Here is a 23,298-nt window from a genome sequence, read left to right as displayed (position 1 = left end):
ACTGAATTGCTGCTTGTTTTTGTAAATGAAAGCCATTCAGTGTGATACAATGCCCAGTTATTACAGTTAGTCTTTCCATTATAATCATGGATTGCTGGCTTAGCTCTTGACAACAACAAAAACAACAAATTTTGCAAGTAGAAGTAACTCCATATTGATTAAAAAGCATACAGCTTTGGGCATGCTTGTTTCCATTTATTGCAATAATGATGGTGTGGCTACCTAGGATAGAAGGAAACTGCAAAAATATAATTAAAACACCATGAACTATAACTAGCCCGGAAAAGGAGTGCTTTGGGATGCAGTAAGAAAGCTCACACATTTGTTTGCAGTCCAGGGCATAGGGTAAGCAGTGTTCTGGTGTGGGTTCAGGAGTGGTGGATGATTTTATTGCATGGGCTGAGCAGCTCCTGCTGCTCACTCTCCACCCTACCCGCCCATGGCTTTGTGCTCCCATGAAATGAACGTGTAGCAGCTCCCAGGAGATCACAGTTCACAAACTGGCATATGAAAATTAACAGCTCTCTTTATTGCGTGGGTGGGGATGGGAGGCAGAGCTGTGTTGCCTGTCAGTGTATCAGTGTAATTCACTCCAGCACCCGAGTGTTTTCTAAACTGGTGCTGGCCAGAACTTTACAAGGTTTTATGTGCCAGATTTCCCCTGACTTCCCACCTTTAAAGCCCTTGAGAATTATGGAGACTATATACTAGTGACCCACCAGGGCACAGGTTCAAGAGCCTGACTTGCTATTGAAAATTTTAGTCCATAGGTCTGTAATAAAAAAACATTGCAAGCCATGATTATTTGCAGAGCAGTCAGAGGAGTTTCTAGGCTCTATCCAGCCTTCTGTGGCCATATACACAACAGAAAAGGATTCTCATTGCACCTTTAGCTGTACTTGAGACCCAGCAACACCCTCTCACCCAAGCCATGACCTCTGGAGTCAGAGCTGCTCCCTGCTTCCTAGAGCATGAACTAGAATCAGTAGAACATCCATGTTGTTTGGATTAGTAGGACAAGCATTTAGCCATGATAGAGCAAGTGCATTTTTTCAACTTTTAGAACATCTCAGAAGTATACGTATCTCACAAATAAAGAACTTCACAGAAAACCAATAAAACCTGAAGTATTAAAAAATTAGAAAAACAAAATTTTAACAACTTCTAAGGGAGTATAGCACAGAACTGTTTGGGTAGGAAGGGACATTAAAGACCATCTACTCCCAGCCTGCTGTTGTGGGCAGGGACACCTTCAACTGGACCAGATTGCTCAGGGCCCTGTCCAGCCTGGCCTTGGACACTTCCAGGGATGGGGCAGCCACAGCTTCTCTGGGCACCCTGTGCCAAGGCCTCACCACACTCACAGTCAAGAATTTCCTCTTAACATCTAATCTCGCCTCTTTTAATTTTTAAACTATTCCCCACTGTCCTATGACTATCCTTCTGTGTAAAAAGTCACTCTCTTTTTTATAACCCCTCTTTTTAAATACTGAAATGCCACAGTGAGTAAATCTTTGTAGTTAACCATTTTCCTCAACCCTAATGGTATCCCTTAGTCAAAGTCTCTGCAAGATCAAGGTAAATGGTTTTTTTGTTTCTACTTTCTTGAAGTAAACCTGAATAATATTTTATTGGAACACTTCTGGAAAAATGCCTACATTTCTGAGATGGTTTGGCCAATTGCAGTGACGTGTCTGTCCAGTTGTGTCAATAGATGTTGTCTTGACATTAATGGAAGTAAGTGATCAAGATTAGTGAATCTGACAAGTCACGGAACAAAAATGCACACTCAGAAGAGAGGAATTTTGAGCAGATGTACTTGGGAAGATAAGTGAAGCAGTGGGGAGATCAACTACACCCTGCACAAGTCCCAGAAGTCCCACAGCATCAATGCCTGAGTTTTCCAATAATTTACTATGGAGCATTTTAAGTCCTCTCACTTTTACAGATGACAGACCATGCAAATTGTCCATCCAGAGAAATACTGTGCTTGCTGCTATCTGTACCAACAGGAGGAAGGCCTTGTGGATGGCTTGGGAGGGGTCATTGTGTTTGTTGATGTACTAAAACTCTGCCCAATATTTAACTGTAGGCATGGAGTCGTGCATACAAAACAACAGCCACCTAGAAGTTGTCCATGCTAGTGGCCAGTTGAGCAGCTCGTGGCTTGCATATGCAAGGGATGAAGCCTGAAAACCCAGTAACCACATGCAATGTATACCAGAATAAGAGGCACTCTCCACGTGTTCAACATATCAACATGTTCTTCATCAGCACCTCACAGAGTTCTTTTAGAGAACTCCTAAAACTCACAACTTGTTCTTTTCAAACTCACCCTGGCTGAGATGATAAAACAAGCCCTTTAAAACATCTGCTTCATAGAATTTAGCTTGGCCTTCCACTTCTCTGGACCAAGTTCCAATTTTGTGTAAGGCAGACCAAGAGGAGCTGGGGTAACAAATGGCAGATGCAAGAAAAATGTTTATTGTATCTCAGCACATCACCAAGTCCTGCAGGCATCATCTGGGCTGCACTCAGGGTAAATCACATTTGGAACAAGGACATCCAGAGTAACCACTTATTTAGGGGATGGTGCTGTGCCCAAAGTCCTGGGGAGGCTGGAGATTCATGCACAGATTGCCTCAGGTAGGCATTGCACTGTATATACAGAAGAACTGGGAGAGATATTTGCACCAAATACCATGTCTCCATGCAAGAGGAGAGTTTTGAACATAGATTTGGGATTTCATTAACAGTGTCTGATTCCTTTTGAACACAAAATGAGAAGTTAATTGCCTTAATGCCTTCAAAGTTCCAGACTGATAGTTTTGTGCTGATTGTTGTAAATAGTGATTGCCAGGCAGGAAACCAGGACTTTTAAACAAATCCCAATGAAGAAATTTGGATCCCAAGCTTATGCTCCAAAGTAAGTTGAGTAGTTTTGCAAAACCTTATTTCAAAATATATTTTACAGTCAGCAACCTGTTAAAAGAAAAAAAGGCTGGTAGCGCAAAGCATATTCATTTTTCTGCCATGTTTAACATTTTTCTGCCATTTAACATTTTAGAGGCTGAGTGGGAGAACTAAACTGAGGATGCATATTAGCAGTCCTTAAACAATTAAGAGTTCAAACAAAACAGATTTGTAGAAGGTCATGGTCTTTAGAAAATGCTGAACACTTTCCTCTGCAGGGGAAAGCAAGGCCCTCAAAGGTGTCACAAACTGGACAACTCAAGTAATCATTCACCTGTGAAATTTTAGGCTATTATCTCCAATCATACCTTCAAGGATTGGATGCTGATAATTCACAGTCATAGAAATGAAATACTCCAGTATGAGACATAAATGAGGGACATGAATTATAGACTTCCCTGATAATGGAAAAATGAGGAGCATGTTGATCATATACACTAAAATTGCAAACTTGGTCAGCCTTGCTGTAATGTAGAACACGTAGCAGGACATAATAAATTACAGTGCTGCTAAACTCTGCTGTCATAGCCCTACAGAGAGTGGGACTGGTGAACAGAATAGTGCCCTTGCACTCAGAAGACCTGACTTTGGCTCCTGCCACTGGGTAACTCTGGACAAGTTTCTTGTGTGCTTTATTTTATCTGTCAGGATGAGTAGGCAAAGGAGAAATGATGACAGGTTTGAGTCCCACTCTTGCACAGGGCCAGAATCAGAATCTCTTGTGATATGTACTTGCTATTTTGTGAAATGCAATATATCCCCCTTTCAGAGGAGCGACCAGGCTGAGACAGCTCCTCCCCACATGCAGAGAGCCTGTTTTGAACAAGCAGAGACTCCAGCCCCTGTACACCTGAAACCACAGCCTTGCAGCCATTGTTGGCCAGCTCCTTCCATCAGCCAGGACTTGCTTTGTACCCCTGGGGGCCTCCTAAAACATGAAGGTTTGATCAAAGCAGTACATATTCATCAAAGTCCCTCTTGGGAAGAACACACTCTTTGAGCAGTGCTGCCTAAGCAGGGATCTACAATTGTGCTGCTGCACACATCTCAGCATCAATAATAAATATGGAAAAGATGCAATTCCACGTGGGCTTTGAGACCTACCAATGCAATTCCAACAGCATTGGGAGTCACAGCAGATCTTCCAAATTTTGTTGTATTTTATATGAAACTTCCCCTTTGTGGTTTGTGCAAATCCACATGGCCTGAGCTCAGAGCTAAGAACCAGAAAGTGTGGAAATAGCAGCTGAAGTGCAGGGTGGGAAAAGATGGGGTATGCTATGGGCAGAGGAGACAGATGTGAGAAGAAAAAAGCCTGGGAAGCAATCAGAAGGAGATTGGATGTGGCAGGGGTCAATCTGTCCATAAATGGACAGCTAATAAGACAAATAGATAGTAAGATGTATGTATGTCCACTCATACTGAAATAAGCAGTGGAAAAAAAGTTTATCTCATAAAGTAAAAGATAACATACAGTGGTCTAAAAGATGTAATCAAAAAGGAGAACAAATCTTAGGAAGAACAGACAGAAAAGAAATCTAAATAAAGCTGCTTAAACTGCTACCTAACTGAAAGCAATTAGGAAGCTCTTTGAAGTCCTTGGAGGACTCAAAAGTTCAGAAGAGTTTTAATAAAGCAACTTAGACTTAGAACCTTTGCTGGAAAAAATAAAATTAACAGCCTCTTCTTCTCTTAAAGAAATTAGATTCTACAAAAATCCAGTTGAAAGAAATAAAGCAAAATATATCTCCTCACAGCCAGGTACTTGTGCAGTATATACACAGTACAGTAAAAGAAGGTCACATTTGAATTTACACTGCAGGATGATGGATTTTTTTTTTTTTTTTAATATTTACTTTTTCATTGATTTCTGAGATATGCCCAGATACCATTTTGGTCACTTCATCAATGATATTATAACAAAGAAGTGAAAGGAATACAGAAAGGAAGGATCAACGCCTTCTCCTCTGATGTCTCCTCTAATGCCACAGCCTTCCCTGGGACAAGTTCAGAAATTCAAATTACAGGAATTATCCCTATTTATAGTTGGCCTGATCATGATCCTTTACATTCAAAAACAAAGCAAGTCACAGAAATCACACCAGTGTTAATTCCCAAACTACCCCTCTCAACCACTGCTAATCAGTTCATTGATTCACTCTCAGGCTACATGACAAATTCAGCCTGACAGTCCACAATGGGAGAAAGCCTTTTAGTTAACCAGCTTTGACAGCAGGATGGAAGCCTTGTAGCAGTGTTGGCCAACCATTGAGTTGTTGCCACTTTAAACATTCCCTCTGGGAAATTTCAATTACCCCTTTCCTCAATGATTTTCTTTTCAGAGTAGTCTTTAAGACTTTAGAAATAGTTATAAATAGGGGAAAGTGTAAATGACAGTCTTCTGGAAAATACAGGACAGGGGCAAAGTTCTGTCCCAAATCCTTTCTAACAAGTTGCTTTTGAGAGCTCCTACATGACATTACAATATCAAGATTGAAAGGTGCCCAAGAGCAACCCCATCTCAAATGGAGGCCAAATTTTCTTTATCAGAAACATTTTGATTGCTCAGATTGAGGCAGACACCAACATAAGGGCCAAAGCAGAAAAGTTTGCTAAAGATTTCAAATTCACAGGAAGTTTTCCTCATGTTCAGTTAATGTGTTTGCAAATGAAACACCCAAAGCTTCCATCCATTTATGAAGCTCCCCAAAGATAGCTGACACCCTGAGAACACCTGCAGAGACACTGTCCCCTCTCCACAGCTGCAAAGGGCTCCCCTCACCCTTCTATCACAGTCCCTTGTTTTCACCCCCTGGGCTGTAAAACTCTGGCCCTGGCAATGGCAGGTCAAGAGCTGCCAAACTCTTGTAGATGTAGGTGACCTTCAGCTGTCCACCCTTTGCAATCCAAGCTGCTCCCTTTCTCTTGTAGAGGAGATCAAGGTGAAGTTACATCTTCCAGGATACAACTAGGTCTTCCCCTCCAGATGGGCCAGATTACCTCTCTGCTCTGATATTTTACTTCAGACCTTCCAGACCTTCTCCTACATGATTTTCTAAGGTGGCTGGAAAGCAATCCTGATCTCATGGTTCAGCTGCTGCCTCCCTCAGAGCTCAGAAGCCAGATAATTCATTTTCCCTGCAGATATGTGATCTACTCCATGGATACTGGACCAGTTATAGAGAATTGCATTTGACAAGTGTCATGAGTGGCTCATGTCACATCCCCAGCTCCAGCACCTGAAAGAGCAGTGGTGACTCCCTTGGAACTGCCAGAGAGGTGAGTTTATAAAGATGTGCTGCAGACTGCTTTGTCCCAGGCTACTTATCCAGCTCCTAAAGCTAGGTCAGGGGCCAGCCAGTGAAATTAGAGATTTCATGGTTTGTTCCACAGGAATTTCTATGTTAGGGTTAGATTTGGGGTTAGTGTGGGGTCTCAGGAGCTATGTGTTCTTGCTGGTTGGATGGGCTGAACTAGAGTTTGCTTGGCTACCAGTTAACCTTACAGTCACATGTCTGTTCCCTGAGCTTCTAAACAAAGGTATATTCGCCATATGGAGGAGGAAAAAATAATAAAAACTCCTATGAATGCAGAATCTGTCCAAACACAGCCAGATCACACACCCCCAGGGCTTCAAAGACAGGAGCATCAAGGTGTTCAGAGGACATGGCAAGGCAGAGACAGGGATGGGGGAAAGGCAGGCTCCTGAAAAGCTGATGGCGATGCTGCTCCATGATGGTGCATCAGCTGATGGTGATGGGAATGGGAAGGGGGAGGCTGGACCAGCTTCAGCCTTTCTACCACTGTCAGGGGGGAGACACGAGCCAAGGGCAGTTCTGAGATGGAGGGAGCAAGGAACTCCCCCTCTGGACTCTGCCTACAGATCTAATTGGCTGATTAATACATAAGAATATACTGAGGGTCCATACATACATAATTAATGTTAAATTAAGCAGATATTTGTCTATCTATATGCAGAAAGCTGGAATCGAAGTTCATAACACACATAATTGCTATGGAGGAAGAATGACTAAATGCACAGAGAATTTGTGTGGTTCATAATTAATTAAATTCCCACTAAGACTGGCTGGAGGCTTTTCTTCTGCTTAATGGCACATTTCTAAGCATTTTTCTACTTACAGCACTGCCCTGGATAAGACTGGGTGGTAAATTTCCAAAGAGTAAAGGAGAAATACATGACACTCAATATATACATTAGGAAAAATTGGTTCCTCAGAGGCATCTGAACTCATTTTCTAGTCATGTGCATTGGCTAAAAAAAATTACCCACAAAAGAAACACGTTTTCCAACTCAGAATGGATAAATACCAAATAACTACTCAGAAAGTGCGTGAGGACTCACTAACTGAAGCAAACAGCTAAGTCCACCTAAAGGTAAAGCTCAAAAAATTTCCAGAAAAAAATTTCTGGATTATAATGCGCAGAAAATATATTAAGATGTTTGCTAGGCATACAAAATGTTATTGTTTTAATTTTTAAAAATTAAATAGGATTTTTTCCTTATTTTGTTCAGACATTTTCATACAACTCACAAAAATAAAAAAATCACTGAAAGCCTTCACCTCTTTCACACCAACATTTATGGTTATCCAGCAGCTTCCACAGGCTTTAGACTTTACAGACTTCAAACCCAAAGGTTTAATCATGACCAGAGCTATGCGAAACCCACTCCATTCTCCCCACACATCTGACACTGTACACCAGAGCTGGCAAATTATGAGGACAAAACACCCTGATTTAATAAAGTCTTACACCTACTAAGCTTGAAATACAGACTCAAGGTGCTGCATGGTGTCATTGCCAAACAGCAAAGGGATGTTAGAGAAAAGCTTGCAGGACCCACAGTGTGCCATCAGCATGAGGCAAAATACACAGAAATTATTAGAGACTGTTTATGTTAGTGCCAACCTGAGAAAAATGAGACAGTAAACAATCGCACTCATCTCAAACTCAGTCTGAATAAATCCCTTTACCCTTAAGAGATTAAAAAGTCAGTGCCCAAAGGTCACTGGTTTAATGGGTTGCTGTAATGTAATTGATACTGTCAGCCCCAGTCACAAAAATCACAGGTCAGATCCCTAAAACATAAAAAAGGATTTAGTATCACAAGATTAGGCTTTAATATAATTGAAGGCTTAATTTTAGCCCTCCAGCTTTTAATCTTTTGAAAATAACATTTCCAAGCTCTTTTCCCTGGCACTATGAAGGTTAAAATTTTACTTTCCTTTAAAAATAGAGAAGTATTTCTGTCATTCCAGCTCTAATTGCAGAGAAATTACAGCCATCCTATAAAAGTATGGTTAATTACTAGTGTAATTATTGTCAGCCAGCATCAAACTAGACTAACCTGACAAAAGCCTTATAGCACTGTTGCCAGAGTTTTAAAGAAAATCAAAACAAAAACAAACCTCAAACCCTGTCAGGAGACTAATGATAAAATCCCTGGAGCTGACAATGCTGGCACAAAGCACAAACAACAAAATACATTCAAATGGAAGTTTTTGCAGACTGTCACTGAGTATGTAACATGCAGAAAACATGGTTTTTGCAAGAACACTGAACTGATTTCTTGTTGACACTAATGCACCAAGAATAGCAGCAGATCAGCAGTAACATTAATTTTTTATCATTCTCCCCATAGATTTCTGAGGGTCCAAAGAAGGAGAATAAGTGCAGCAGCCTCATAAAGTCAGATTTTCCCTCATTCCATTTTGTAACACTACAAACAAAATAAATGAAATTATGAGATTTTACTACATGTACTTAGGAGAAAATATTTTTACAAAGAGTGAAATATAGTAACAGAAATGAACAGAAGTGTTTCCCTCCTTGAAATGACAGAGCATTCATGCTACTGAGTTTAAAATGGCACAGTACCGTGGTGAGTAGCTACTGCCAAAAGGAATATTTATAGTCCTCTGCAGCTCACACCGTGGTACCCAACAGATCTCACCTATGTGAGAATCAGCCTGCCTGGAACGGGGTCTGCAGACACATTCTGGAGTCACTGTTATTTGGGATGCTCAGAGTCCTTGGATATACCTGGTTTCTCAACAGGATGTCCAAGCTGTTGACCCTCTCTGGAGGCCTGTGAGAACAAGCCCCTGATCTCTGCCTTCCACAGCCTGCCCATTTGTGATCCATTTCCTCACTAATTCAGCTATACCAAAATTACACACATCTTTAAAAATAATAATAACATTATCTACTGCTGGGATGATGATCAAGAAGCAACATTAAAGCCTCTGTACATTGACAAAAAGCCACATAGAGTTACAGAAGTGGCAATTTTTAGTGACTAATGGAAACTTACAGGGTCTTAATGATTCAACTTGTCAGACACACAGACACACAAGGGAAGCTTGGACCACTCAGAAAGGCAGTGCCTGCTGATCCCAGGTTGGGAACAGGGACAAGAGAATTTAGGAATCTCTGAGAGATCTGGACTGCTAAGTGCAACTCCTCCACACATTTCTGCAGGGCTTCTCCTTCCCTAAAATAGCCCAGAAATTAATGACCTGGTTAATGCCTAATCATTATCTAATTTCGTTTCTTTCAGAGATACTTAATTTTATCCTTCCCCCAGCTTTTTCCTAAGCAGTGCTTCCTCACTGTGCTATCTAGAGAAGTGACTCCAAATTTCAGCCCAGGTACCAAAGCACTAACATGGACTGGAGCATTATGTTCCTGTGAAGCACCAAATTCATAATTAATTGGATCTAATAATGAACTACAATCTCTCATTAGCATATTAAGGAAGTTTGTTATAGTACAGTGTTATCAATCCACCAGTATCTGCTGCATGGTCCCAGCTCAGTTACTGGGGACACAGATGTTTAACTGGGGTTGGGACATTGACCTCCTGTCTCACTTTAGCAGCAAGAAGGGCATGAAAGTTCTGTTAATTCTCCAAAAATTCTGCTTAAAACTATTCCTGTCCCACTGCTGAGATGTGACACCTAACCAAGAAGTTTTCAGGGAGGTGCACAATTGGACTCCCAAAGAAATCCTTCTGAGAAAAGAGTTTGGCTTCATAAGCTTGCAGAAGGCATAAAGACAAACATGGTGGTGTAAAGAAACAGAAAGTAAATTAGGAAGAAGAACAAGTAGAGAGAAAGATGAATAGATGTCTGATTTGGACAGGAGGAAAACCAAAGGCTTTCTCACAACACCCAAGGATGGTTCTGAATACATTTCTCCATGTTGAGTATTTCAGTCTGTCACCCCCAAGCCTCTTTCACAAGCCAAATCAGACATTAAAGCTTTTCCCCTCTAAAAATGCTAGGCACCTCTCCAGGGAAAAATGTTTTGAATGTCAAGAGGGAGTACTATAAAAACTCCAGTTGAAACTGCTACCATTTCCCTTTTAATATCACTCATTAAAAACATCTGCATCAAGAATTAAGGGGGACCATTATTTCCATGCTGTATGCAATTTTGAAGTTTCAGGTGACCATTCCATGGGATGTAATAAATCTTCTGTGTCTGTGAGCAGTTGATATGGTTTATTTTAATGGCCACAGTTAAAGGTTTCATGGGATCAGGCCACAACCAAATCTCTTTATAATAATTCTTTAGGCTACTGCATAATTTATAGCCCTTATGCACTTTTCATGATCTAATTTACCTTCCTCTTAAAATATTTTGTAAAATCAGTGTTCCATTTATAATGATATATATCCCATTATAAAATATACTCACTACTTTGTTACCAGAATAGCATTTTATGTGTGTAAACCAAGGGGCATTAGCATATGCCAGAATTACTCTCCCAACTCAGTGATATACAGAGCACAATGGAATTATGAGCAATTTGGTTCACACTGTCAAAAATATAAATGCAGTGAGATTTTAATAACAGGCCTGCAAATAATGTTTCATAAGAAAAGCATATTTTTGTAAATGAGATTTCCAAAAAGGAGTGAAATCTAGATGTGAGGTGTTAGAGGGCAAAAGAGGGAGGCATGGAATCAGATACAGGAAATGTGATCCTATCCTCATCATACATAACTACCCAGAGGGGAGAGAGAAAACTCACTGGTTTCACCATCAGTATTGCTCCAAGACAGAAGGGAATGAAATGGCCAAAAGCTGGGAGAAAAAGCTGCAATTTTTGAGCTGTGGTGCCATTAGGTTTGGAAAAGAACTCCAAGACCATCAAGTCTAACCTTGAAGGATAAAGGAAGATGCACCAAAAGTAATCATACTAACAAACTCGATGTTTTGGGCTCTGTTTAACTAAAATGCCAGAAAGTGTTTCTCTCTAAAGCTGTCAGCAAGTGAACTCTCTGGGCTCCTGCAATTTGAGTTCTTTCTACCCATTTCAATGATATTTAACCATACCCAAATTAAACAGGATTTTGTTGGCCTTGACACTACATAAGTTTCTCTGCCCAAATCATAGTTTGCTCTAAAGGCATAAGGATAGTTCAAGAGACACTCCAGCACTTATTTTCTACCCCATACCTGGTCTTCCCTAAAGAAAACCTCTTGTTCACTTCAGCATGCAATATATTTTCCTTGTAGGAAAAGTTGTGAAATGTAATTTTCTGCTGTTACTGCAATATGGAAAATATTACACCACTTGTCAGCCTCAAGTCATTAAATCAACAGAGGGTTGAACAGTATTTCCATCTGCAAGGTTCTGTATATTTGCATGTACAGATGGTGGCTGCCTTGCTGGAGATATTTGTGATACTGTAGATTTCATTTTTATCAGAGTATATCCCAAAGTTTGTTTCCTGAAAATACCTGCATAAGTCAGGCACTGCAGAGTTAGGCTATATTTACTCCCAGAAATTCAAACTCTGAGCTATATTACCTAAAATAATCATGGAAACCAAGTATCAGCAACAGCAACTTACAAAGTCGTTATTTCCCTTTCTTTATTTCTTCATTTACTTATGTTTTACTACATCAACATTACCCAGGGCCTGGCAAAAACACAGCCACATATTCAAAGATTTTCACATGCCTCACATATCAGTGACTGACTATAATAATGTTGTCACTTAATATTTAACATAGTATCAAAGAACATGTGCACTTATTCCCATTTTGTGTATCACAAAAGTGAAATAAAGGAAATTTTACTGGGTTTCCAATAACTTTTCTATAATTGAATGTTTGGGCCAGAGTCAAGAATAGAATCCAAATTGCTTCATTTGCAATGTTAGGTTCTGAAAGAGGCCCATGTTTTATCTCAGAGCAGTTCTCCTGGCAATTCCCAATCTCTCACAGGAGTACCTGCTGCCTTTACCTATTTCAATGCCAGCAAGAGGAAGGTTTTAGTTTTAAGGGAGCTGGATGGGAAGGCATTTATTTCCTCCCCACAGGTATGTGCACGTGCTCTGACAGCAGGAAGATTCAGCTCTGTTATTTCCTTCCCTCTTAGGCTCTCTGAAAAGCCAAGCTCACTCCAATTTACAGTACCTTGCACCGATTCAATAACCCGTTCAGACCCAAGACAGTGACTATTATCTGCACAACAGCTGCTTTGATACAACCAAAAGGCTGTACAACAGTAATCCAACGATACATGCTCTGCTAAGGTAGATTTTGCTCCCATAGCCCGTGGACTAGAGGCTACAATTCTGCATTTCCCAAAGTCATCTAATACAGAGAAACACAAATCCCACCTGCAGCTGCTCAACCAAGTAATGACCAAGACCTATGAAAGACACAGCATTTACCAGGTGCTTTTCTGCTTGTTATGGGAAAAAAAGAAAAAAGCAGAAAGAAAAAGAATACTTTACACCTCTACTTAAAATGCATCTCGATTTCTGGAGGGTTACTGAGCACAAGGCTGCATATTGCATTTGGCAGTGATAAAATCAAACTGTCATTGCTACTGGAGACTGAACACAGCTCATATATATATCTTACCTTTTAAGCCCATTTTATCAAAGCTGTAGCACAAATAAAGATGAATAGTATCTCTTTCTAAGCCAGCACAAACCCACCCCTCAATCTAGCAGAAACCACACAATACTTATCACCATTTCACAGGATCCTGTTTAAGCTTATAAATACTTTTTTTTATTATTATTTCCAGATTTCATTCAAGATATTTGTTAAATCCTTTTGACAAAACTTGCTGGTTTTACCTCTCCCTATCAGTTTAAGATTTGTATTGGTTCTTAACCACGAAGTTGCCTGTAACACATAAAACTGCTGTCTGTTCTCAGGCTTGGAAGCACCTGTCAAATTTTGTACAGAGCCAAGAGCTTTGATTTCCTGGGCAGCAGCAAAAAGCTTTAAGACAGTGAAAATTTCTAAAGGCTTAAGTCCACCATCCTATCAAACATTTAAAAAGATTAAATCTGTTTATTACTTACTTTAGAAAAACCCTTTCAATCTGTTTAAATAAATAATTCTCAGTAGACAACACATGGAGTGTAAAGGGATAATTGATCTTGGGTCACACTGCTTAACTCAGGTCTTCAGCCTGGGCAAACTGCTGATGTTCCTTTTACATGCAAGGTCTAGACAGGGGGAAAAAAGCCTTATATCCATTACTGGTTTTGCTGATTCTGTACCCAGGTAGATTTTTTTTATTATTTCCTTGGCTTTTCACCAATGCTATTTAAGCAGAATAAAAATCTAAAGACCCAGCCAAGAAGAGAGAGAGAGATATTTGAATGCCACTGGTGTGACATTCCCCCTTGGGCCAATGTCCATGAACTACTTGAGTTCTACTCATGCCCTATTTTAAAGGCCTAAAGGGCACATAAGCTGTGCAAGGGTCTTCTGAACAAGGCACTGCGCAGGCTTTTTCCAAAATAGGATGAGTGAGAAAATCCTTGTGTGGGAAGCTGAATGGCTGCCTTCATCCTTCTGGCCTCCCTAGGCCGCACTTCCATTTGGTGCATGGATAAGAGACACCCAAACCTTCAGAAAGCTTTCATGTGTCTGAACTACCCTCAGAACCAGGGGGAGTTTTACAACTCTCACGTTTGTGGTGGTTGTAGCCTGGGCTCTCCTACACAGAAGAAATCTTCAAGGGATGGCCATAGAATCATTGATTCTATGATGATTCTACAAATCCATAACTCTATAGATGACCTCACAGACCATCTTGTTCCAACATCCTGCCATGGGCAGGGACACCTTCCACTATCCCAGGTAGCTCCAAGCCCTGTCCAAGCAGATCTTGAACACTTCCAGGGATAGGGCAGACACAGCTTCTCTGAGCAGCCTGTGCCAGGGCCTCACCACCCTCACAGGGGGGGATTTCATCCTAACATCCAATCCAGTTCTGCCCTTTGTCTATTTGAAGCCATTCCCCCTTGTCCTGCCACTCCAGGCCCTTGTCTGAGTCCCTCCTGCTCTCCTGTAGGCCCTTGAGGCACTGGGAGACTCCAATATAATGAGGACCAAAAGAAAGGGCAGATGAAAACAATCCACGTGTCCCCCTCTGCTGGCATTAGGAGAGTTTCAAGACCTGCTCCCACAGAACTGCATTGTGTTTTCAATGCCTTTGAAAACAGGAAAATCCCAGTCTTGATCTTGTACAGACACTGCTGCCCTCTCCAGAGCTGCTGCCCCTGCCACCAGCTGAGGTGAAACTTTCTTCATTCCTGGCCACTCTTCAGACTGCTCCTCAGCTTTTCAGAAACATAGCTGAAACTGCTCGGAAATGTTATATTTACCTATAACAAACTGTTTATCCATACCTGAGTGTCAGTCCTAAGCCACCACATACTGAATCATAGTAACAGCAAAGTCCTGGTGTACATCTTTTTCACAACACCTCAACACCAACAGGAGAGCACTCACTACACCTGCCTGCCACATTCATGCTGTGGAAAGAAAGCAGCAGGCACAGAACAGACAAGTCTATGAGCAATTACTTATTTTCATGAACATTTATCAGATTTGTACATTTTAACTTTGCCTGATGGGCTTTGGAGAAGAAGTAGCATCAACAGCAAGATCACATAATGTTTTATGGGTTTTTTTAAAAAATCTGTTTTGTTACATTTTTTGCATATACATCTTAGAGTTTCTATATATATTTCCAGTCTCTGTTCACTGTTATTTATGTTTATGGGTAGTTTGAAGGAGATATTTCCAATAGAAATTGGAAATACAGAGCAGGAAATTTAGTCTCTTTAGAAACCAAATGAAATAGAGGAGGAAAAAAGTAATGTCTGAGAATGATTTTCTTACCTACCAGCTCAGAAAACTGCAGGACATTGAACATATATGGAGGGGAAGTGGATGACAAAGTGCAACAAGAGAAGCAGATCTGATCAAAAAAAGGGAGGGGTGGGTTAGAAAAGGACTTGGGTTTAGAGACAACTCAGGTACACAGGGCTGGACCTGGACACTGTCACTACCAAACACACTTGGCTTGTATATTGGTGCAAGCCACCGTGGACAAAGACATCTAATATCAATTTCTCTTTAAATGTTGATATTCCAGATGGTATTTCTCCTAGAGTTTTTGGGTTTGCTTAGCTACTTATATTCATTTCTACTTGTTCCCATAAGCCAGAATTACAGAATCACTGAATATGCTGAGTTAGAAGAGACACATCAGGATTATCAAATCCAACTACTGGCTCTGCACAGGACTCTGCAAAAACCCCATCCTGCGCCTGAGAGCATTGTCCAAACACTTCTTGAACTCTGTCAGGCTTGATGCTGTCATCACTTCCCTGGGGAGCTGTTCCAATGCCCAACCAACCTCTGGATGAAAAATCTTTTCCTGATACCCAACCTGAACCTCCTCTGACTCAGCTCCAGCCATTTCCTGGACTCCTGTCACTGGTCACAAGAGTGAAGAGGTCAGTGCTGACCCACTGCTTCCTCTCGTGAGCACACTGGAAACACCTTCTGATTTAAGTAGGATGCAAACTCAGCACAATCTGAAGTGCAAATCCCTGGAAGACCCAATTTCTATCTCCCTTTCCCTAAGGGTGAAAGAGAGGTGGAGAAGGAAGGAGGGTGAAAGAGAAGGAGCTGATAACAGGGAAGTTATGGATGATGGTGGTGGATGAATAGTCTCTAAATCCCAAAGGTTCATCTCAGGGAACAAAACCCACTAATTATGAGGAAAATAAAAAAGATTGCATGCGTAAAATCACACTTGGTGGTATGATCACTCCCATCATTTCCTTATCAAGACGCTCCATCAAGCATCTGTATCTTTTCTCTGCTTTATAGCTGCAAGTTTTATTGCAAACCTTTCATAGTTGTATAAACCAGTTAAAAAAAGGAAAAAAACACCTAAAACCCAGTGCTTCCATCTATCTCCTGTTGTTGATAACTAGGATGGGTTTGATAGTGAGAAAGCCCAAGGCAGAGCCAGCAGTGCTGCATGGATGCAGCCCATGCTGTCAGGCATTTGTTCTGTCTGGGTTAGAAACAGCTTCTCTCTCATTTCATGTCTGCTTGCTTACCAGGAGCTAGATGCATTAAAGGCAGAAGTCCCTTTATTACCTGCTCGTCTCTCACTCCCATTTGCTTCTCACACAGAAGATTACCTATTTCAAGCTGTTCTTTCTCACTTTTGTTCTCTGCTGAGCTACTGCTTGTCGACACATTTATCTGTTTGCTGCTTTCAGTCAAATAAATAAAAAAAAAAAAAACAAGTTAAAAAAGGAGCGGGAGGAGGAGAAACTTCACTGTAGGCGCTGTATCTGCGTAGCTGGAGAGGGAAACAATGTCAACTGCCAAGTGATCAGATTCTTCAAATCAAGGGATAATTGAAACAGGAGCATTTGCAGAGATCAGCTCCTCATGCTGGGGTAAAACCCAGCTGCAGAGTTGGCCAATCTCCACCTGTGCTGGCTCCAGCTGCAAACATCTGCACACCCAATCATAAAGGCAGTGGCTGTTCTGCAGGGCAGAGATCTCCATAGGTTCAAGGTCTACACCATGGTTTGGGAAGCCACCAAAGTCTCGCATGGCTCAGAGAGAACAGCTCCCATCCTCATCAAAACTGCTCCTATGCTCCTTACAGGTAAAACCTCTTGTACCTGTGCAACCTGAAACATCACAAGGGCTATGGGAAAAACTGGGAATTGGGCTCACATCCCAAATAGCTTGGCAGGCAGTTTTGAAGCACTGGCCTTTACCTTGGACTTTCCCAACAGATACAAAGAGTGTTTTTTCAGTTTTCAAAATCCTTTGGGAATATTCAGAGATAGTTATCACAGAAATTCATTGCTGAGTCATGCTAAGAATCTTCAACAGAACCAAATATTCATGTTTCCCATTCACTAATTAATGCTAATGATAATTTATCAGTCCCTTGATATGACACACTTCACTCTATACCCACAGTTCCTCTCTCACAATCTCCCCATCTCTGCTTCCCTTCCCACGCCTGCCTTGGTGTTTGTGGTTATTTTCCCATCTCTGTGTGGTACTGACAGGCGCTACGGATATGCCTGAATTTGTGACAACCTTGTTAAATCAAAACAAATCACTTCTTACATTCAGAGATCCACTTCACTGAAATAAACAGGGAAGTGTTTTCCTGTACAAATCCTGGTAGCTGCAGCACTCTCAGTGCCATTATTTGCATTAGAAAGAACAAACAGGAGCAGCCTCTCTCAGCAATGATGAGCTTCTACTCCCTGTGATACAGGGCATCACAGAGATGAGATGGAAGCTGTTTTAAAGTTGTCTAAAAATACCAACCCCAAATAATTTTTATAAGTCTGCATTAAGTTTTTTACAAGTTCATATTTTCACTTCAGCTCAGTTGTTCTTATTTGATTCCAGCTGATTTGTTAATCTTTAATTAAGACCTCATGGGCAAAAGGAAGAGACAGAGCAAGAACACATGTTTAAACAGATAAGAGAAACTAATACATGGGTTGGAATATTGATCACTGAGGTTTTAATTCATTTGATATTGATAGAAATAACACACAGAATTGGCAAGAAAGTGTTCTTTTCTAGAAGGCTGTTCATGATGAAAATCACACAGAGGGAGATGGTGAAAGCAAAGGGTGCTTCAGCCACAGTAATGAAAAAGCAGTGACTTCAGCAGGAGATGGACTGAGCCCTAATTGATGCAACACAGCAGAGAGCACAGCACATAATTTCAATATTGTCTTGCCAGGCTACCCAACAGATACTGAGCAGACACCAGCATCATCTTCTTTAATGCAATATTTATCAAGAAGCTATATTTTTCAAAGGAGATATTTATTGATGTCTTGTTGCCTGGCTGAACTGCAGCATGCAGATGTTGTGTATATTTCAAGGAGAATGTCATCATTATGAAATAGGGCAGAATGTTAACTCTCTCTTTTTAATTAATCTTCAGCTGTTTGTGGTTTGCACCACTCATCACTGTGAACTGTCACCCCAGAAACTCCTTTCTCAGGGCTGGATACATTCCCTTCCTACTGTGCTTCCTTTGAGTAACTCTGAGCATGCAGGTCAAAATTCATCCTGAGAAACAAGCCAGGAAACGCCTATGCACCACTTGCCTTCTCCAAATACAGTGTTTTGAGACATAAATGATGAATTGGGCTTGCAGTGACACTCAGCACTGGGGGGAAACTCACCCCTTATGATGAATTGCCTCCTGGAGAATTTCCTGTGATGGTTCTCATCAGCCATGGTTCCTTTCCTTGCACTTGCTGCATTCCACCATGAATCCTGACACAGTTAAGGGATGACATCAAGCAGATTTCAATGCTCTCTGGACCTTGATCTCTTTGTTATTTATTTACATTCAAAGTGTCGCTATTAGAATAGCCAGGATGAAAGTTTCTTTAACCCTGATTATTCCCAGAGAAACCAGGAAGAACATGGAACAAACTTTACTATGAGTTCCCTTTTTTTCAGTTTTTTTAAATATACTCAGTTGTTTATCCTTCACAGCACAGAGCTTCAGGGAAGGTCAGGAAGGCCCAGAAAAGTCAATAATAACAGGCAGGTGTGCAAGGGGTAGGTCCTGCAGACACAGACATGCTATCAGCTTTGTAGCTGGTAGAACACATAGCAAAACAAGCTCAGAATTTTCAGAGAAGTCCTTTCCAACCTACATTTTTTGCCTGGGTTAATTAACAAATTTTTGATGTGCCAATGTGTATGCTTCTAGTACATAATCAAAGTGCTAATAATGCCCTTCAACTTCCCAAGGGTTTCCTTCCACTTATTTTCTACCTGCTGAAAGAAAGCTCTACTTACTCTTCAGTGTTTATGAAATTGTACATTGCAGGCAAGGAAAACTGAAAGGGACCAGTGAGAAGCTGAATCAGAATGGGTGAAGGAGGTAGGAGCTGTCAGCAGCGAAGTAAAACAATAATTGAATCTTAAAAGCTCAGTGCTACAGTGCTATAACTGATAATAAAATGTTCTTTTAGTTGTCTCAGTAGTCTAAATTATTGCTAATCAAGTTTGATTTCAATAGCCTTAAAAATAGAAACTTACAATAGATTTCAGAATAAGCAACAAATTAAACAGTAACATTTATGCATTTGCAAAGATCTGCAGAAGCTGATACAGACTGTCGTTTAGTCAGTAATTTTCAGCCAAAGGTCACAGACTACAAAATTATTATGCTGGGAACCTCTGAACCTATTAGTGAAATGGAATTGGGTTCCCTCCACTTGTTCACCTCTTGCTCTACCCTCAAGCTGAGGACACCAAAAACCAATGAGCCACTTAACAACATTAATTGCTGGAAGGATTTTAGGGAGGATGAGGAAAACTGCACCTTAGGAGCACCATGGACACAGCTGGGCAACACCACAGGGGACATGGGCTGCCAGCAACCAGCCTCTCCTAAAGCTCTGGTTCTTTCACAAAGCAGGGCCCTGCTCCTGCACATCTGGATAGAGTGGTGGAATCCAACTGAACTGCTCGGGCACACATGAAGAGTGCAGTGGGATGGATGCACATCTGGATAGAGTGGTGGAATCCAACTGAACTGCTTGGGCACACATGAAGAATGCAGTGGGATGGATGTCTATGTGCCAAGGGAGGGATGCATTCCTGGGTGTTGCTTGGCATCTCTGTGCATTCACTCCATGGACTGCTAATGGTCACAGATCTGCCCAGCTCCATCGCTTTGGGTTTCTCTGCACAAGAGTAAATACCATTTTCATCTGTCACTCGTTTTTCACAGGTCCATAAAAATTCATGAAAGCACACACTTTTATGCATGTGTCTTCTCACAGCTGGGGAAGTTTACAAATCTTTGACTCCAACGTGAGAAAAAGGAAGACGTTAAACTTTGTCTCTGAAATGATAGTGCAAGCCTGAGGCTTTGCTCTAAGGATAACACTGGAATTCCATGGCAAGTCCTTGTGAAAAACCTTCAACCTCAACCTGGAATTCAAAAATTCAGCTCAATTATTCTTGGCATTCCACTCATTCTCAATGAGAAGAATGCAGCTGAATTCTCACCCTCTCTGGCATACACAGAGCACTAATGGTGTTACACAGGTGTTATTCTGACCAAAATCTTCTCCTGCAACCTCAGCATAAGAATTTGGCCATCATCTCTATCCACTCAGTTGGAATCCATCAATAGCTGTTGCAGAAAGAGGGAAGAAGATGCTATTTATGTGATGTGTGCTTTCTAAACTTGCATTTTTCCAGTTCATTACGTTAATCAAAATGAACAAAAAAGGACTACAAGTTGCCTTTGGTAAGATTTTTGACCCCACACTGTTACAGCACCTTCTCCAGCTACACCAGCATCTGCCATTCTCATGGACCATCTCAGGAATCTCCTCCTCACAGGTATTCTTCCCCAAATGAGACCAACCTGGACTGTGCATTGCATCCAGTCTCTGCCAGACATCATCCAGGAGGAGCAAATCTCCCTCGTGTTCCACTCAAAGCTGAATGTCTACCACTGAAGCAAAAACTTGTATTAAAGGTTAAAACAACACACACCAGGAGAGCCTGTGCCCCTTGAGAGGGAAATGTCTGCTTGAATTCAGGTTCATGGCCAGGCCTTGCTCCATTTTATTGCAAAGACTTGAAACCAAGCACAGCATAAAGTATTTTAGTAAGGGCCCTTCTTACTCAAGGAACAAGGTCCTCCTTATAAAATTGTATTTTATAATTTTGTGCACTAAAAAAAAAGTAAGCAATTAATTAAAGGTTTATTTAAGTATTATTGAAGGGGGGAGATGAAATATATTTTGTTATAATGACTTAATTTGCATAGGAAAAAAAGTGGATAAACTGCAACCTGTGCAAGTTTTTGAGAGAGGTGACTGTTTTCTAGGTGTCATTTAAGCACAGTCCCTATTCTAATAGCATTCTGTGAGAAAAAAATCAGACTAGAAGAAAATAAAGAAAGTTAAAATAAATTTTAAGAAGAGATCTGGAAACTTTGTTTCTACTCTCTTCACTTGTTAAACTCAGTATCTAAACAGGAACAAACTCCAAAACCAGAGTGTCCCCCATCAGAGGATTCAGTAACAGTTATAAAGGACACTTTGAATACCAACCACACAAGGAAACCAAGAAGCAATTGCTGATCCAATGAAAATATTAATGACAAAAGCAATTAATTAGAATATCAATTTAAAATTATGAAAGAAGTTATTATGAGGTTATCAATTCCAAGTCTACCACTTAAAGCATGTTTCTCAGAGGAACAGCTTGGAATTCCAGATAAAACAAAAATATGAAATACTAATGTATCAATATTTAAATGAAATATTTTTATTTCATGGACAAAAAAATGGTTTAGTTGCATGAAAACATCTGGGGTTTTTATTCAAATATATTTGCAATTTCTAATTTTTCAATAAACTTTGACATATCAATCTTCTTCTACAGAAGAGAAATGCTAAACTTCGGATAGTTCTTAAAAATAACAGTGTGCATACACATTCTGTTGTTAAGACTGACAGCTGTTTTTTACTGCAAGGCTCACTGTTGTGCTTCTCTTTTTTTCTTATTGTTTTTCAGTGCAGAATTATATTCATAGCGTCCTGCATCCCACAGCACTGAAAACACCAGTAACACTGGGCCAACAAACAATCCTTCACAGCAAAGCCCTGTACCCAAAAGGTCATTTTTCCAGTCACAGGCTGAAAACCCTTGTACCAATAGGACATATTTCGTTTGTGAGCTTGGTCCCTTGCAGGAGATATGAATAGAAATGTCCAACGAGCCAGGTCATGCAATAGAGCACCCGACCTTTGCTTTGGCTGCTCACTGCTGTGACACACACAGGAAACATTTTCCTCCTGCTCCAGGCTACAGTGGTTTAGAGATCAGTGAGGTGGGACAGTGGCACATTTCTGTGTTTATAACACACCCAAGGAATTCTGTTCCTCTCAATTTTTTCCCCAAGCCCATGGATACCTGGAAGAACATTTCTCATGCCAAATCACAATGCACACTCACAGGCGGAGTGTGACTTAGCATCCTTTAATTGCCTTCTGTTAGTCCTAGAAATTAGGTGCGGTCTTAATAGCTTATTCTGTGCTTCCCAGGAATTCCTTTGACCTCTCTGTCCCTCTTATATCTCTTTTCCCAGCCCTTGTGAATGCTCAGGAACCCACCAGACACCCCACAGCATCTGACTTTGCCCAGTCAGCACAGCCACAGATAACCAATGCCAAGAGATGTCACAAACACAAAAAATCAGTAACATTCTAAGGGGAAGAAAACTAAATTAATGCTGGTTTTGTCTTCTTGTACAGGCAAATATGCAACTCCAGGTAGCCACAATCAGAGGCAGGTTAACAGAGGCTTTGGCAAACACAGGAATCCTGGGTGAAGGGGAAACCTCTGTCCCTGTCCCTACCTGACCCACCCACTCCACAGACCCCGGGAGGAGTCAGATGTGATGAGCACTGCGGGGTGCCAGGTCTCAGCTTGCAGTGGGTGAGCTGAAATCAGCTTAGATGGGGAAAAATCCCCAGCAGGGTCTTTTAACCACCCACTCATTTTATAGGATGAAAACTCTGAATGCAAATGTATCCTGGAAAATGACAACCTCTTTCTCTTCATTCATTTTGCCACAGATACAGAAGCATGGCAAGCATCACAGAAGCTTAAACAAACTGTTTTAGCAGTGTTCATTCTTTCAGGGTGGGATGTGCCCTCACTGGACTGTCCAAGGTTAAATAACCAAGGCTTTACCTTGTGTTGCTATCTTATAAAAAGTAAAGTAAAAAATCAAAATTCACTGTGCATAGGAAGGAGTGACAGACCTACAAAGCATATGCAGGCAAAAGAGTTGTCTTTCAAAAGTTGAAAATTATATTGATTTCTATTGACTGGTTTTGTTCATTGTGCACTTGGGAATATTCTCTGCTGTTCCCAATGCAGAGCTGTATCCATGAATTTAAGCAGACTCTA

This window comes from Melozone crissalis, unplaced genomic scaffold, assembly GCF_028551555.1.
Source record: "Melozone crissalis strain CALT ecotype California unplaced genomic scaffold, PUWL_Pcris_2 ptg000061l_1, whole genome shotgun sequence".
Taxonomy (NCBI): domain Eukaryota; kingdom Metazoa; phylum Chordata; class Aves; order Passeriformes; family Passerellidae; genus Melozone; species Melozone crissalis.
Note: the sequence above shows the minus strand (reverse complement) of the source record.